The sequence below is a fragment of the Macaca mulatta genome, chromosome 7, assembly GCF_049350105.2.
Source record: "Macaca mulatta isolate MMU2019108-1 chromosome 7, T2T-MMU8v2.0, whole genome shotgun sequence".
NCBI lineage: Eukaryota > Metazoa > Chordata > Mammalia > Primates > Cercopithecidae > Macaca > Macaca mulatta.
This window is the reverse complement of record NC_133412.1, coordinates 29136804-29154304: the sequence shown is the minus strand read 5'-3', so window position 1 is coordinate 29154304 and position 17501 is coordinate 29136804. Positions and strand designations below refer to the sequence as shown.

General features: G+C 39.3%; 1 protein-coding gene across 2 annotated transcripts in view; it reads right to left on the bottom strand.

Annotated features, from left to right (window-relative positions):
* Positions 1-17501, bottom strand: part of TMOD3 (tropomodulin 3) — a 79959-nt gene that overhangs the window by 53978 nt on the left and 8480 nt on the right. Inside the window, exon 2 of one of the 2 annotated variants that reach the window (XM_015142196.3) lies at positions 8169-8264. The exons of the other annotated variant lie outside the window; for it this stretch is intronic. The gene's annotated coding sequence lies outside the window, so the exon portion shown is untranslated. The remainder of the gene's footprint in view (positions 1-8168; positions 8265-17501) is intronic. 2 annotated transcript variants of the gene reach the window in all.

Below are 17501 nucleotides of genomic sequence, written 5' to 3'. Positions count from 1 at the left end.
CTGGGAAAAGGGTATGCTTATACTCAACTTGATTAGGTAATGCCAAATACTTTCAAAGTGATTGCATGAATTAACGTTCCCAGCAGATTCGGCACATGAGAATTCACATTGCTCCTCATCCTTGCTCATTGGTGGTATTATCAGAATATTTATTTTTGGCCATTCTGGTGGTATTTCACTGTGGTTTTAATTTGTATTTTGCCGAATTATGATAAGGTTGAGCATCTTTTCATGTGTTCATTGGCCAATGTGTTCCTTATTGTGTGAGGAATCTTTTGCCCATTAAAAAAAAAATGCCCTTAATATATTCTTTGTTGGTTATATGTAACAAATCTCTTCCATTTTTTTTTTCTTTTTCCAAGTCTTATCAAGTTTATCATGGCATATCCTAGGGGAAAACGTTGCTAAGTATTTCTCATTTTAAAAAAGTTTACTTCTTTAGCTAGGTTTTCCTTTCCAAAGCAGTGGAAAATGAATTTCCTTCAGATTCAGATTATAGAATTTTGCCATGAGGCAAGAACTTCTGGGTAATACACCAAAGTTCAAAGTTTCAATTCTGCTTTAATAAAAAGCAAATAACTGTTGCTCATCCTATCTAATGATGCTTAAAACTTATCACTTTTTGTTTGGTTTGTTTTTGTTTTTTAAGACAAGGTCTCATTCTGTTACCCAGGCTGGAGTACAGTGGTGCAATCACGGCTCACTGCAGCCTCTGCCTCCTGGGCTCAAGCTATCTTCTCACCTCAGCCTACCAGGTAGCTGGGACTGCAGGCATGTGCCACCACACCCAACTAATTTTTGTATTTTTTGTAGAGACAGTGTTTCACCATGTTGCCCAGGCTAGTCTTAAACTCCTAGAATCAAGTGATCTGCCTGCCTCAGCCTCCTAAAGTGCTGGGATTACAGGTGTGAGCTACCCACTGCACCTGGCCACTACTAGCATTCTTTCCTCAGATGTTCCCATTCTCAGATTCTCTTAACTTGATTTTACCTTCCCTCTCAACTCTCATCTTTTATTGAGGAATATGTGTATTCTGACAACATTCCAAGTGCCAGCAGGAGCTCAGAAACTGCTTAGGAAGGGAAGTTCTGGAAGGAGTGCTTTGCTTTTCTTTCTGTCCTGGGATGACATGTCTCTCTTGTTTGTCTTTTGACATCTGTCTTCTAGAAGAGGAACAAATTCTGAGTGATGAAGAGGTGAAACCAGTGTGCTAGAAAAGTATTTTAAATCTACACTTTGTCTACAGAAACTTTTAATCTCTAAGCTAATGTATACTGTGTTTCATATAAAAGTAAAAAAACAATTTATATTGCACAAGAATATGGGAATTGGTTTTCAAAGCATAACATTCTCATGATCATTTAAGAAAAACAAAACTTTTTGTAAATAAGCAAGTTCTGCCAGGTAAGTTAGGCAAAGCTTAAGAAATTTTAATCTGGAATTCTGGTATGTTCAGACTATTTTTCTTCTTAAATCACTTTTTACAGCAGTGTTTCTCCTGCTTTTGACGGCATCATAATCTCCTGGTGGGCTTGTTAAAACACAGATTCCTGGGCCCGCCCCCAGCGTTTCTTGATTGGGTAGGTCTGGGGTGGGCATTTCTAATAAGCTCCCAGGTGGTGCTGATGCTGCTGGTCAGGAACTATACCTTGAGATGTACTGCTCTAGAGGTACTCCCCTCATCAGTTCTGACAACTACATCTCATACTGTGTGGCAGAGTATATTTTGTTTAACTCAAAATTCTTCGAAGGCTGAAGAACTTTGTTTAAATATTCCACAAAGTCTATGGGTGCTGTTGCTTTTCTTCTTTCCACTCACCCACTGCTTCACTGAACTTCAGCTAGTGGAGGCTATACTTAAGGACATCAAGAAACTCCTGGAATATTTTCAGCCAAAAGTCTTCATCCATTTACCATCTTCCTTTTCATTTATCACTTATTTCTAGAATCCCTGTTTTTCACACTGGACTTCCAGGACCATGCTAATTTTTTAATGGAATCTCAGCAATCTCATTTTGCTAAGAGTTTTAAATTTTAGCTTTCTATAAGAATAATTTCTAAAAATTAATAGCCATATTCTAGATCCTTTGGATCACTTAAAAAGAAGCAATGTTGTAGAATTTCAGTTGCCACATTTACATTTATCATTGCACCAGCACCTGGTAGAACTGCTTTAATTGTTTTGATTGTCAGTTAACACTAGGGGCCCTACAGCTTTTTTCCTTTAAAAGGGATCTATATATAAGTTTGAGAAGCAATGTTCTACTCTATTCAACCAATCTCCACTTATTTTCTTCAAGCTTTATATTTGTATGGGGAGTAAGGTGTCAACATCAACTATATTTTTAAAAATGTGGAATCATATGATTCAGAGAGATACTCTATGAGTTGTTAACCTCCATTTCACCACCATTTCCATAGGGCGGGCTCAGAGTTTTCAGATTCTTATCTGTTCTCTCTTTAATGTATACATGTGATCATATTGTTCTCTGGTCCAAAAGCCTTATATAATTCATATTACCCACAACAGGGTTAGGCAAACTACAGCGGGCCAAATTCGGCCTGCTGCCTGTCTTTGTAAATGACACATTCACGTTCATTCATTTATGTACTACCTATGGCTGCTTTTGCTACAATGGCAGAGTTGAGTAATTGCAACAGAGACCCAATGGCTTGCAAAGCTAAAATATTTACTATTTGGCCCTTTACAGAAAAAGTTTGCCCATCCCTGACCTACAAGAGAAAGTCCAATCTTCTCAGCATAAGATACACAGTTCAGAAGCTGGTCCTGACTAGCTAGCTTTCCTATATTATCTCGGGCTACTCCCCATCACATAGCCTATACTCCAAACAGGCCACAAACTTTAGGCCTCTCTATTCCTTTGCTTATTATGTTCCCTCTCTCTAGAAAAAATGCATTCATTCCCATCTACCTCTATCCTCAACTGAACCTCACATATTCTTCAAGACCTGGCTGAAAATGTCGTATCTTCCCTGAAAATTTCCCTGGTCTCCATTCTCACATGCAGGCAAAATTAATGATTTCTTTAAGGATGTTGGCATTATCTTTTTTTTTTTTTTTTTTTTTTTTAAGAGACAGAGACTTGCTCTGTCAGGCCAGAGTGCAGTGGCGCAGCCTCAAACTCTTAGGTTCAAGTGATCCCTCCTCCTCAGCCTCCTGAGTAGGTAGGACTATAGGCATAAGACATCATGCCCAAACTGTTGTTGCTATTATCTTTATATATACATCCATTATAACCACAGGTTGTATTGTACATTGGTAACTTCAAAACTTAAAGGGTGTAACTGAAAATACTGACATAAAATGATAAGAGGGTTTCCTAGAAAATCAGATAGAACAAATTACTATAAAATGACAGTACCATAACTAAAGAAAGTCCAGGTGCAGTGGCTCACACCTGTAATCCCAGCACTTTGGGAAGCCAAGTCGCGAGGATTGCTTAAGTCCAGGAGTTTGAGACGAGCCTGGGCAACATATTGAGACCCCCAATCTCTACAAAAAATAAAAAATTAGCCAGGCTTGATGGCTCACGTCTGTAGGCCCAGCTAGTAGGAGGCTGAGGTGGGAGGATCACTTGAACCCAAGAGGTCCAGGCTGCAGTTAGCCATGATTGCACCACTGTACTCCAGCCTGGGTGACAGAGTGAGACTCTGTCTTAAAAATAAATAAACAATAAAGAGGGCAATATTTCATCATCCAGTTATTTCCTCTTATTCTTCTCAATGTTCATCAAGATATCTTCTAATTAAAATTTGGCTATTCATGTAACTTTCCTCACTAGATAATAATAAACTGATATTTTGGCTCACGTATAAGTCTTTTATGATTATGGTTGCTACGGGCCAGTTTTTAAGAGATTAGACACCTACCAGTTGACTGAAATTGTGTCTCGGTAAAGATAAAGCTGTGGGCCATCACCTGAAATCCTATCCAGAGCTACTCCATAAAGACACCCCTCAAACTTACTTCAAACCAACAATGATACTGATTGGAGTTAGTCTTACACCTGTTTCTCTCACTAGACACTGTAAAGCTCTTGAAGGGCAGAGGATCTCTCCCAGATCTCATTCCTCACTGGATTGCCATCGCGAGGTACAGTACCTGGTAGTATAAAGCTAACACAAATTTGATATACTTGAATCATACATCAATCTCTGCTTTCCCTTCTTTGGTAGTTCCCTCTTTCTCCTCCAGCCATGTAATGTCCTCTTGCTCCCAAACTCTAATCCCCTTATCACAACTAAAGGGGGACTGAAAATGAGTTTTTGACACTTGTGTTGATCCTTTGTAGCCCCTTCTTCACCTTTTCTTCCCTATCAACTCATCTGAGCATAGGATTCAGAGTTCTCTGCTGTCTAATCTCCCCCAGTTGAAAACGAAACAAAAATATCTGATCGTCAGTCATCTGATCTCTGAAATTAAATGAAAATCTGATTTTTTTTAGGTAACCAAATGAGTTTGGTTAGGAGACACCAGGCCTGAGGTTAACTCCACTTCAGGTGCTGGAGGCCTTCTCTTCAACTGCGCTAGGCTTAAGACTGTGTTATGTTGTCTTTTCCCCATTGGCTTCTCCTAGGATTCCTGGGTGCTGAATCTCCACAACCCACCAGATCAGAGAATTTTTTTGCTCTCAAGATTCCCAGATGAATATTTGTTTTTCAATATACTTACTGTTCTTTTGACATATATTTTTGAACATTTCCTACGCCATGAATTATTTGTTCTAGACGACAGGCATAAGCAGTATACAAGACAGACAAGTTCCCTGCCCTATTTTAAAGGTGGCATACAGACAAAAAACAATGAATAAAGGAAGAAGGTAGAAGGTAATATGAGACAGCAATAAGTACTATAAGGAAGAAAACTTAAAGCAATGGAGGTGGGGAGGATCAGGAAGGCTAACTTAAGTGGCTCAGAAAGACTGTTCTGAAAGATGACTTTTGAGCTAGGACCTAAGGTCTCTAAGCAGCTCTCTCAGCCTAGGACTATGCTAATAGCTGCAATCTAGGTGAGAAATGATGGCAGCTTTGCCTAGAGTTGTGGCTGTGGAGATGGAGAGAAGTAGATAAACGTGGTATGTTTTGGAAACACAGCGGTTTGGCTGTAGGGGATAAACACATGAGAGGCTCAAAGGATGACTTCTAAGTCCACTTTTAAATATTATTAAAATATTAAAAGTCCACATTTAATAATATTTCTTATTCCACACCTATTTTTTTTTCCTGAGGAGCTGAACATTGTCCTATGCCACCTATATTTCTAAGCCTGCTTTAAAGAGTTTCTTGGTTGATATTTTCATCATAGTCTGTTTTGAGATCCACATTGTGAATGGTCCTAATATGACAGTTTATGAACAAACCCATAATAATGATAATCAACTAACTAAACAAAATCAACCAATCAGAAGTTACTAAATAAAACATTTGCTGGCTGTCCTTAAACATACAGTCTAAACCAAAGAACATGTCTTTTTGTTAATGCCATTTCTGGTATCATTTTTTGCAAAAGATTGAGTCTAAAAAGTAAAACAAGCAAATAACTTGTCATGCCTTAGAAAAAATTTTTACACAATTGCTGCTTCTTATTTTCTTTCCAAAATCTTCAATGCTTACTGGTCAAACTGCTGAAGAAGAATCATGAATCTGACACCCAGGAACCATAGTGATGTTTCCCTTACTCTGAGTTCCCTGACCGTCTTTCTTCTAGCAGTCCAGTCCTCAGCTTACCTCAGCTGAACATCCCCACGGTTATCACCCCCCAACAGTCCTTATCCTTACCAATAAGCATGCCCCTCCATAACTCTCAACATCTTTGACCCTGTCTCTCTGGAACTCCTCTGGCAAAACTCCACATCTGATTAAAACTAACTCTTCTGGCCGGGTGCGGTGGCTCACGCCTGTAATCCCAGCACTTTGGGAGGCCGAGGTTGGCAAATTACGAGGTCACGAGTTCAAGACCAGCTTTACCAACATGGTGAAACCCCTGTCTCTCCTATAAATACAAAAATTAGCTGAGCATGGTGACACATGCCTATAACTCCAGCTAAGGAGGCTGAGGCAGGAGAATCACTTGAACCCAGGAGGCGGAGGTTACAGTGAGCCGAGATCGCACCATTGCACTCCAGCCTGGGCGACAGAGCCATACTCCGTCTCAAACAAACAAACAAACAAACAACCTAACTCTTCCTACTTCTCACCAGCACCAGGGTGGCAGATGAAGCTGGAGAAAAAACACAGGAACTGACTGGCTACATTTAAAATGTATCACCACTAATGTCAAAGAATACTGCCTAATAATTCTAATATTCTAGTATTTCAAATCCTAGTCCAGTCGCTCTCCTACTCTCTTAGATGACTTTTTTCTACTTCTTTTTTCTCAAACCTTCAATACTGCCTACCCCTCACTCTCTGATGACCTTACCTTAATATTTCACTAAGAATACAGAAGCAATCATAAAATAACATCTGAGTTCCCATCATATCTACAAACCTACCACACCTGTACCTACACACTCTACCTTCCCTCTTGCTGTTATGGATAAACTGTCCAGTCTCTTACCCAAGGCCAATCTGCCTCTTGGAACCAGATCCCATCCCTGCTCATTTATACAAGGGTTCCAGTATACATTTATACAAGAGCACAACTATCCAGTACTTGTGCTCTTTTTCTACTGGACCATGCCCATTAGCACACAGACTGTAATACATACCTCAAATAAAAAACATACAAACTCTCCTTCTACTTCACATCCCTCTCCAGACACTACCCTACTTCTTGGCTCCGCTTTACAGCCAAACTTAAAAGAACTGTCTATATTTGGTACCTCGAGTCCTCTCCCTCTTATTGTCTCAAATATTCTCCCATCTGACTTTCATCCCCACCACTCACTCCACCCAAAGTGATCTTGCCAGCACAGTGCTAAATCCAATTGTCAATTTTTAGTCCTCATCTTTTTTTTTTCTTTTTTTTGGAGACAGAGTCTCGTTCTGTCACCTAGGCTGACATGCAGTGGTGTGATCTCGGCTCACTGCAACCTCTGCCTCCTGAGTTCAAGCGATTTTCCTTCTTGAGCCTCCTGAGTAGCTGGGATTACAGGTGTGAGCCACCATGTCTGGCTAATTTTTTTTGTATTTTTAGTAGAGATAGTAGTCTTTACCATCTCCACAGATTCCTTCCACTCTGGTCCAAGCCATCATCTCCTTCTATCTGGGCTATTGCAATAGCCTTCCAACTTCTGAAAGCAGCTTATCGGGAACATACGCCAACAAACACTCCACTGAGTGCCAGTCAATCATAGTCATACTTCTACAGATTATGTTAACCTGCTATGGCCTCAGAAAGTTTGCCAATCCCTGAATTCCGCAATTCCCCAAAATAAGAAATTGGCCTGCTCTACTTAGAGAAACTGTCTAGCCAGCACTGCTCTCCCTTATTACAGTAAGCATTAAATTCAGCTTTGCCTTTGCTTCAGATATTGACTGGCAGTCTTATCGTTTCATGCTGAAGAAAACTTTTGGTCATTATATATGTTTACTTTTAAACAAAACTATTTCAATGTTGACACATATTAGATAATAGTAGTTAGGATCAAAATATTCCCTTTGGATGAATATCCATGTAATCTTTTGAAGTAGATACGGTTCACTGGCCAACAATTTCCCAAGTATCTGCTCCAATTTACCTCAATTAGAAAAATTCAAATTGACATTCCCTTTTCTTTTTTGTTTGGACATGGTTCAAAATTAATCTGGAAATAATGCAACAATAAGTTATCTCTGGCTGGAGATTTTAACATTCAAAACATCAAAATACTCTTCTATTTAATGTTAAGGTTGAGTTTCATCTCTGCGGGTTTGAGGAACATTCTCTTTGATAGAGAAGGCTGAGGTAAAGACAGTCATCTATGTATTCTTGGGATTGTTGAGGCTGAGTATGAATATCTGTCAGGGACAATGTGGCAGATTCCTCAAAGGCAAGGGAGTTTCAAGACCTTATAAGGTCATATCCTTTTTATAAGCTTATAATTCTAAATAACACTAATTATAAACAAAGAATATATTCAGTGACTGTCTTAGCCCATTTGGGCTGCTATAACAAAATACCACAAATTGGGTAGCTTGTAAACCACAGCAATTTATTTCTCACAATTTCCAGAGGCTGAGAAGTCCAAGAAGACGCCAGCAGATTCAGTCAGGTGCAAGCCCACTTTCTGATTCACAGATGGAGCCTTCCAGCTGTGTCCTGAAATGATGGAAATGCAAGGTAGCTCTCTAGGGCCTCTTTTATAAAGGCACGAATCCTACTCATGAGGGCTCTATCCTCACAACCTACTCACCTCTCAAAGGCCCCACCTCCTAATACCATCATATTGGTGATTAGGTTTCAGCATATGAATTTTAGGAAGGTACAGACATTCAAACTGTAGCAGTGCCCACCACGCTCAAAGCACTGTATTGGCAAACATATTTACCTTCTAAAAAAAATGCCCATTTTATTGTAGTTGTATATAATGTATATTACTTTGATAGTAAATGGAGGAGGATAGAGATGGGGTCTTGCTTTGCCCAGAATGGTCTCTCGGCTTCAAGTGATCCTCCTGCTTCAGACCCTCAAAGTGCTGGAATTATAAGCATGAGCCACCATTCCTGGCTAAGACTTTTTTTAAAGAAAATACACTGGATGCTAAATTTATCCTTTTGTTCGGTTCACTGACTCTTCTATACAGTGAAGCCTAAAAGACAGTATTTTAATGATTTTTGTGGCGTTTTGGGGATGCTATCGCTTGTTGTCTCAGATATTAGCACAGCTCAGTGAGATAGCTGCTTTGCACACAGTTGTTTGAAAAAAATAGTGGTTGATTATTCTGTGTAAAAGTCCCACGGAAAATAATCAACCTACGTATGGGATAAACTATGTAGCCCTGTTTTTCCTGCCATTGCTACTAATGCCATCTTACATTTTAAAAAATGAAATCTATAGATCGCAGAGAAAACAGTTAGAAATCTGAAGGCAGTGCAGAAAAATTTGTTAGGGCTAGAATAAAGGAGATGTAATTAGACACAGGTCACGGAGGACTACCTTAAAGTAGAAAGTAGCCAGATCAGTTCTGTGATTACTACAAGAAAATACTTAACAGGTTATTCGTATCACCTTTTTCAAAAACAATCTTTCAACAAGACCCTGCTGAGAGACTTTGTGGCTCTCTTGTAGGTGCCCCACTTCCTTTTCTGATGAATAGTAGCAAACCAGCTCCCAGTCCTATCCCACCTCCCCTTTTTCTTCTTAGTGGAGCTGCAGCATCAGAGACACAGGGCAAGGTCAAAGAGGAACCAAACCCACTCTGTGCATACCAAACATGGATGCCAAAAGAGCCACACCCTTAGCATATCCAGTTTCTCGGCACCAAATGTTTTTCAGTTTTTAATTTTTCAGTTTGTTTGTTTAATAGGCTGGGTAGACTGGGAAATGTTTTTTTCCCAGTTGTTGCAAACTCAAAATATCTTTAAAAAGAAATGACATCATACGAACAAGTCTCTGACAGTAATAAGGTTACAGAGGCTGGTTAACTGAAAAAGAGACTTCTACCAGTCCTACTGTGAACAAAACTAAATATGATATGAAGTGGCTTACAGGGAAAGATTTATCAGAGCTCAGCCATCAATCAAAATGCTGAATCCATGCCAAGTGCATAATGGTGAGATTAATCTGAGGGTTTTCTTTCTCTCCCCCAAAGGGAAGTATCACCATGACTCATTCTTCCTCTTGCAAGAATTTTCTTAATCCACCAAGTTAGTAAGCATTGAAGAACACATAAAACCTAAAATAAACTAGGCCAGGTCTAAAAGAAATCATGCTGAGAGCAAGTTGAACGTTATGCAGTGAACAAAAGGTATTATTTTTCCTCAGTTTCAATCCTTCCAAATTTCCTGGGGTTCAAACTAGATTTGGGTTTTGTTTGCTTTTTTTTTTTTTTGAGACAGGGTCTCACTTTGTTAACCAGGCCAGAGTCTAGTGGCATGATCATGGCTCACTGCAGCCTCGAACTCCCGGGCTCAAGCAATCCTCCCACTTCAGCCTCTCAAGTAACTGGGACAATAGGTGCGTGCCACTATGTCTGGCTAATTTTTATTTTTTAATTTTTTAATTTTTTTTTTTGTAGAAATGGGGTTTTACCATGTTGCCCAGACTGGTCTCAAACTCCTGGGCTCAAGTAATCCATCTGCCTCGGCCTCCCAAAGTGCTGGGATTATAGGTGTGAGCCACTGAGCTCAGCAAGTAGTACATTTTTAAATTTTAATGGAAAAATCTTCAGTCTTAAAAATAGATTAAAAGTTTTTAATTTTAGCTAGATTATATAACTCAAGCTCCCTTTCTTTGCTAGAATAAGGAGAACTTTCTGTACCTTCTGACTCCTTGACTGACTACTCTGAAATTCTGTAACAAACTGTGACAAACCTATGTAATTAATAGGATTCAATTATCACCAGAGGAGGAAAAACAAACAAAACCCAGATGAAACCAAAATTCTTCTCTTGTTTTATTTTTTGAGAAAGGGTCTCCCACTGTCACCCAGGCTGGAGTGACCACAGCTCACTGCGGCCTCGACCCTCCGAACTCAACCGATTCTCCCACCTCAGCTTACTGAATAGCTGGGACTACAAGTGTGTGCCAACCATGTCCAGCTATTTTTTAATTTTTTGTAGAGATGAGGCCTCACTATGTTGCCCAGGCTGGTCTCAACTCCTGAGCTCAAGCGATGCTCCCACCTCAGCCTCCCAAAACACAGAATTACACATGTGAGCCACTGTGCCTGGCTGGAACCAAAATTCTTCAGGACAGAAAGTCTAGCACTTAGTTAGCTCCCAGCATCAAACCGAGGGTGAGCAGCTCTATGGATTTAGGGGTTCTGACTTTAATCTCTTCTTAGTTTCCTGGGCTAGATGAAGAATAGCTAAAATATAGTCCTGGTTCTGACAGGTGACTCTTCCACGTCCATGACAAACACAGCAAATCAAACAGCCTTTTTTTCACTGAGCACAGATCCTCCCTCAGTCCTTAGGCAGCTACTACCAGTAGATGAGATTTGGCAAAGGTTGAAACCTATTCATTTTATCCCTGAGCCTGATGGACTCAGGTCTCTGCTAATTCTAATTGTCTATGATTTTAAGGAAACACCATTTAACCCAATCTTGGGGGAAAAAAATACTGATGTGCCTTCATCACTGCCAAGGTGAACAATGTATAAGTAAAAAGGAAAAATATGAAAGCTGAATCATGCTAGATATGCACATACAAAAGCTGAAATACTTCAGGAAAGTGACTTGAAAAACCAGAACCAGATAGACTTAAAAAGTGAACAAAGTAAACAATGAAGTCAAGCATGAGCCAATGTTATTAAGTAGTAGAGGGAAAAAAAGTTACAGTAGTATGACCATATTAACACTTTCCTGAAAACTCACCAAATAAAGCAAATTTATACAGCTGATTTTCTATTTTCACATTGATTTCCATAATAAAGTCAGACATGTTTCCACAAAAACATGAATTCCCTACATATCAGAAATCACAGGAATGAATGCAAAAAGTTTCAATCACAAAATTAAATATAAATTCTGTCAATGTAGTATGAATACTAAAGTAGCACATTCATTTCTGCCTTGGTCTTTATTTCCTTTTCTTTTATTAAAATAAATTTAAAAGTATTTAACTACTGCCTCTCTTTATTTTGATTAAATTTTATAACCAAGACTCTCAAGAGGAGAAGAGTACTGAAAGATATTAGAAAAAAGACTTCAGAATAAGAAAAAACAGGTTAGAAAAATGGACTTGGAATTTGGAAAGAGGCCTTTGGGAAACAGGTTTCATATAGGCTTTAACCACAGAAGGTGATATTTTACGGAGTTTCAGAGGGTTCTCCTCACCCCATCATTCATTGACATCTATTCCTCAAATGTGGCCCACTTTTTTTGGCCCACTTTTTTCTAGTACCTCAAGAAAGTCTACTGGTTAACAAAAGACCTCCAAGGTCCTTCGAAATCTAAATAATCAACTTTTAAAAACAAGTGCTTGAGAATAACTCTGGAAGGATCCACAAGAACCAGAGACAAACTAGTTAGCTGAGGATACAAGTGAGAGGGTTCACTCAGCATTTGCTATATATCCAGGAGGACCCCAGGAGTTTTGTACCATGTGCATTTATTAATTTTATTTTTAATTTAAAGGACAATTCAATCATTTGTTGCATTTTGATGCTGTGTATGAAAAAACAACAAATATTATCTCTGACTTTAGAATTATGCATGCCACACTCAGGTAATAGCAAGAAATGCTTTGGTAGAAAAAACAAAGAACGATTAGCCATCAAACAGTCCTATTAGAATTTCAGAACGTTATTTAAAAAACAAACAAAAAACTAGCAATCTGTGAAACGAATAGCAAAGCTCATTTTAAAAAATATGTAATTATATATTCTCCCAAGTTCCACAGCTTTGGACCAAAGGCCCTATTTAAGTGAAATCCTGAAACTGGGATTGAGGCCAGTTTTGGGGTATGTTTTCTCAAAACCTTTTCCCTAAGGAAACATCAAGAGAAACAACTTTCTAAAGTCCTATGCAGGCTCTTCAAAGCCCTACGTCTCTAAGCCCTGCCCCTTCCCAGGAAAGGTTCTAGGATCTAGAGAAATTTCTGGAACCTCATAAAGAGAAGTAAAAAAATACTGCTTTACTAAGACCTCTGTCACACCAGGCTCTAGACAAGCAAACTGACTCTAAGCTCTTGTTTTCCTGCTCTAACATCTGCATCTTTCCTATAGTCACCTAAAACACTGCTTTTAAGATTTTACTCCTTTACTTAGAAACGTTTCTTGTTAGGTGTTTGTAGTTTGACAGTTTCTTGGGTGATTTTGATAAAACACCCCTTCCTACTTGCTCTAAGAATCCTCTGCTTTAACCAGGCTAGATTCCTCAGGGCCTCACAGATACCCAAACTTCATTTTCACCTGGCTGCCTCATTGGTTTCCCACAATGGTGTCACTCTTCTTAAACAATCCTTTTTACCCCAGGCCCAAATTTCACTTCTCTATCTTATCCGCACACTGCACAATTCAAAGACTAGCTGAAGTCTGTCCTCTCCAAAGCCCTTCCTAGCTCTTCCAACTCTGACTACTCTTTTTCCTCCTCTCAAGGTCAGCAGTGCTCCAGGTGTGGCACACCATCTAGCCCCACTGCTCACCACTGAGTCCTGAGTATGGTGCCCCAGCTGGTATGAATGAATGCTCCTCAATGGACCATGCCTCACTCCTACATGGTGAAGGCATTCATACGCACCTTCAGAGACACGGCACACTTCTGACTTAGAGATACCACTAGAATTACTCTAATCAACTTCAGGGGCCTGGAGATATATAAAGTTTTATTATCACAATTAATTTTCAGATTGAAAGAGTAGTAGTAGTTACAATAGGTTTTTCAAGAGATACAAGCCTAAAATTTGCATAATTTATTTTGTACTTCATGAGGGAGGTGGGGAATATAATACTACTCAAAAAGAGATTTGGTAACTCCTGGAGTTAGGGTATAATTCTCATGAGGTGGGATAAAAGCATGAACTCAGCCAACAGTAGGGCAAAAGAGAGTCAATTATTCAAGAAAATGACACTGCCCCACTACCTTGACCCTAGGCCCTAAATGCAGAAAACCTCATGCCTAATGAGGTTCTATGATATCCAGAATGAATAGCTGAAAAATAACCAACAGGGCACTTGTAAGTAACCACACAGCAGCCACAATCGACATCCACACAACCCCCCATAAGCAATTTTTGGAACACAAAGAGAAAGGGCAAGATGACTTACACACCACAGACAGCTCGGAAGAGGGCTTGCTAGGAAAAGTAATTTGTTATCATCAAGCTGTATACTTAAAGTTGATGGTATATAAATTATGCCTTGATAAAAGCGTGTTTTTTTTTTGTTTTTTTTTGAGATGGAGGCTTGTTCTGTCGTCCAGGCTGGAGTGCGGTGGCACGATCTCGGCTCACTGCAAGCTCTGCCTCCCAGGTTCACGCCATTCTCCTGCCTCAGCCTCCCGAGTAGCTGGGACTACAGGTGCCCACCACCATGCCCAGCTAATTTTTTTGTATTTTTAGTAGAGATGGGGTTTCACCGTGTTAGCCAGGATGGTCTTGATCTCCTGACCTCGTGATCCGCCTGCCTCGGCCTCCCAAAGTGCTGGGATTACAGGTGTGAGCCACTGCGCCCGGCCGATAAAATTGTTTTTTGAAAAAGTAATCTGGTGACATGAGCTAGGGTATTCACCTATGGAGAAACAGCATGCAGTCCAGTAAAGTGAGGGGAGAGGGGTATTCACCAGGTTTTCATTGGCAGTTTCAAGATGGCAGGCACAAAGCCTCTGGCACAGAAGTAGAAATGCCTCATGATGTTAAGATAGACAGTTCACTATAAATGATAAGAACTACCACAATATAGCCTTTGGAAAGTACACACAAACATATAATAAAAAGCCAAACCAGGCCGCGCACAGTGGCTCACACCTGTAATCCCAGCACTTTGGGAGGCCAAGGTGGGTGGATCACTTGAGGTCAGGAGTTCGAGACCAGCCTGGCCAACATGGTGAAACTCCGTCTCTACTACAAGTATATATAAAAAAATTAGCCAGGCATGGTGGCCCATGTCTGTAGTCCCAGCAACTTGGGAGGCTGGGTTAGGAGAATTGTTTGAACACGGGAGGCAGAGGTTGCAGTGAGCCAAGATCGTGCCACTGCACTCCAGCCTGTGTGACAGAATGAGGCTCCATCTCAAAATAATAATTTAAAAAACCCCAAACCATATAAAACTACTGAAATAATGAGAACCATACAGCTAAGTGGGGATTGGGGATAGTTTCAGAGAAAGGAGAAATGGGAGGGGGTGGAGGCAGAAAGAAAAACAAATTAATACTTCAGACTGGTGATAGCTAAAGAAAGCAGAACTGATGAAAGAAGGGAAGTCTTAGAAATCATTGCTATTGGCCAAGAAGCTTGGTTCACAGTCTCCAAGACAGGTCTGCTTTGGGATAGGTTCTTTAGATGGGGGCTAAAGGACATTTTTCCTTTAATATCAAATGAGGGAAATCAAGGGAGCCACACACAAGTAAAAGACAATAATGCAGGCAAACAGAGGAGGTTGCTGAGAGCTTAGTAGAAGGACCCAAAACAGGAGTTCAGGATAATATTTCTAAAATTAACACTTATGACAACAACTATCAATTATTATCTTTAGTGACAGAATAAAACTCGTTATATCTTAATTACATCATAGGAAAACATTTATTTCATTTTTTACTTTAGTCTCTCAGAATAAAGGGATCATGTCCCATATCATATTATAATGAAGTGAAAAAGAAAGGCATCAATTTTTGTTTATATACGTGTTAAAATGCCAGGCACTTTATCGTACACATCTCCTCATAATAACCTTGCAAAACAGTTCTATCTCCAATTTACAAATGAAGACACTGAGGCTCAGAAAGGCTAAGAGCCTGCTCAAGGATATATACGTTTCAATAGCGGATGTGAGATTTGAACCTGACCCTAAAAGCCATACATTTTTACACAATATCACACTTCCTCTGAAAAATACTCAATTTTTGCCATGTTTTTAGTTTTATGATACTAGACACTACACATTAATAGATGCAAATTAAGTGATATTAGGTGACAGCAACAAGCCACAGCTGGATATAAAAGAGAAGGAAAAGCTACCAACTAACCAAAACACAAAAGTGTGGGACAATTTAATGCAGTTTCTAAGAGCCTATAAACTTCAACAATCTCAGAAGGGAATTCAATAGCACAGTACAATAAATTGTGCAAAGAAAATGAATTCTAAAGTCGATATTTCCCACATCATTTTGGCTAAATTAAGCAGGGACTCCATTTAAGAAGGGCAGGAGAAATTATTATAATACATCTTATTTTTAAAATGACATTTAAAATAACTTACAAAAAAGATTTTGACTTCTTGCTAACTTTATAACCTTGGGCAAGATACTGAACTATTGTTTTGTCCCTCTGTTTTCTCATCTGTAAAATAAGAATAATACTCAGAGTAACTATCTCATGGGATTGATATGTTAATTTGTTAAATGAGGATAACATATATACATCACTTAGAATAGTACCTAACACAGAGCACGTGATCAATAGTCAATATTATCTTCATTAAATATTATCTTCATTTTTAAGGAACACTTCATTAGTTATATTAAGTAAATGAGATATTATTCATACTATACTCTGATCCACATAATATAAGCAATTAATTGCAGAGATTGAGAGAGTTGGAAACTAAAGAGAATATAGAAGAGTGAGAGATCGATGTACACAAAGAAAACAATAGAAGAGAGGTGCTAGCCACCACTTTGCCCACACTTCTATCAACATTTATCTCACCAGACCGTAATCAGTTGCATAAATATCTACTTCCACCATAGATTGTGAGCACTTTGAGGGCAAGGACCTACTTTTACATTATCAGCCCCTAACACAGTGCCTGCAACGTGACAGGCACTAAATTAACATAAAATAAAGTAATATAAGGGGACTCAGTAAGCATTGAGATCAATGATGTGAGTACTTAGTTTTATCATATCCTAATGGGGCTGGGAGCAGAGTCAGTAAAGTTGTACTGTATTGTCGCTCTTTGATTATCAATATTCTACTCCCCTATTCTTTCTGAACTGGGAAACAAATTTCAAAAAGTAATGTTTAAAAAATATTTAATCTGCTATAAAATTAGAAAATTTCCAAATGATAATACAAATTTTAGTAATTCATTTTAAGTATTACAAATATTGCTCACTAGAAAAATTAGCCAGGTGTGGTGGTGTACAAATTGTAGTCCCAGCTACTTGGGAGCCTGAGGCAGGAGGATCGTTTGAACTCAGGAGTTCAAGGCTGCAGTGAGCTATGATCACACCTGCACTCTAGCCTGGATGACAGAGCGAAAGCCTGTCTCGAAAAAAAAAAATTGTTCTGAATTGACTATTATACCTAAAAGTTAATCCTAATGATCAAATGGTCAGTCATAGGAATAAACAGACACTAAATAAGAGAAGACTGAGTGCGGTGGCTCACATTGGTAATCCCAGCAATTTGGGAGGCCGAGGCGGGAGGATTGCTTGAGCCCAAGAGTTTGAGACCAGCCTGGGCAACATAAAGAGACCCCATCTCTATAAAAAATACAAAAAAAATTAGCCAGGCATGGTGGCACGTACCTATAGTTTCAGCTACTTGGGGAGGCTAAGGCGGGAGGATTGTTTGAGCCTGGGAGGCGGAGGTTGCAGGGAGCTATGATCACACCTGCACTCCAGCCTAGGCAACAGAGTGAGACCCAGTCTCAAAAACAAAACAAAATGGAAAAAAAAAAAAAGAGAGAGAGAATTACATCTATTTCTTAGCTGTCAATCTGCCAGATGCAGG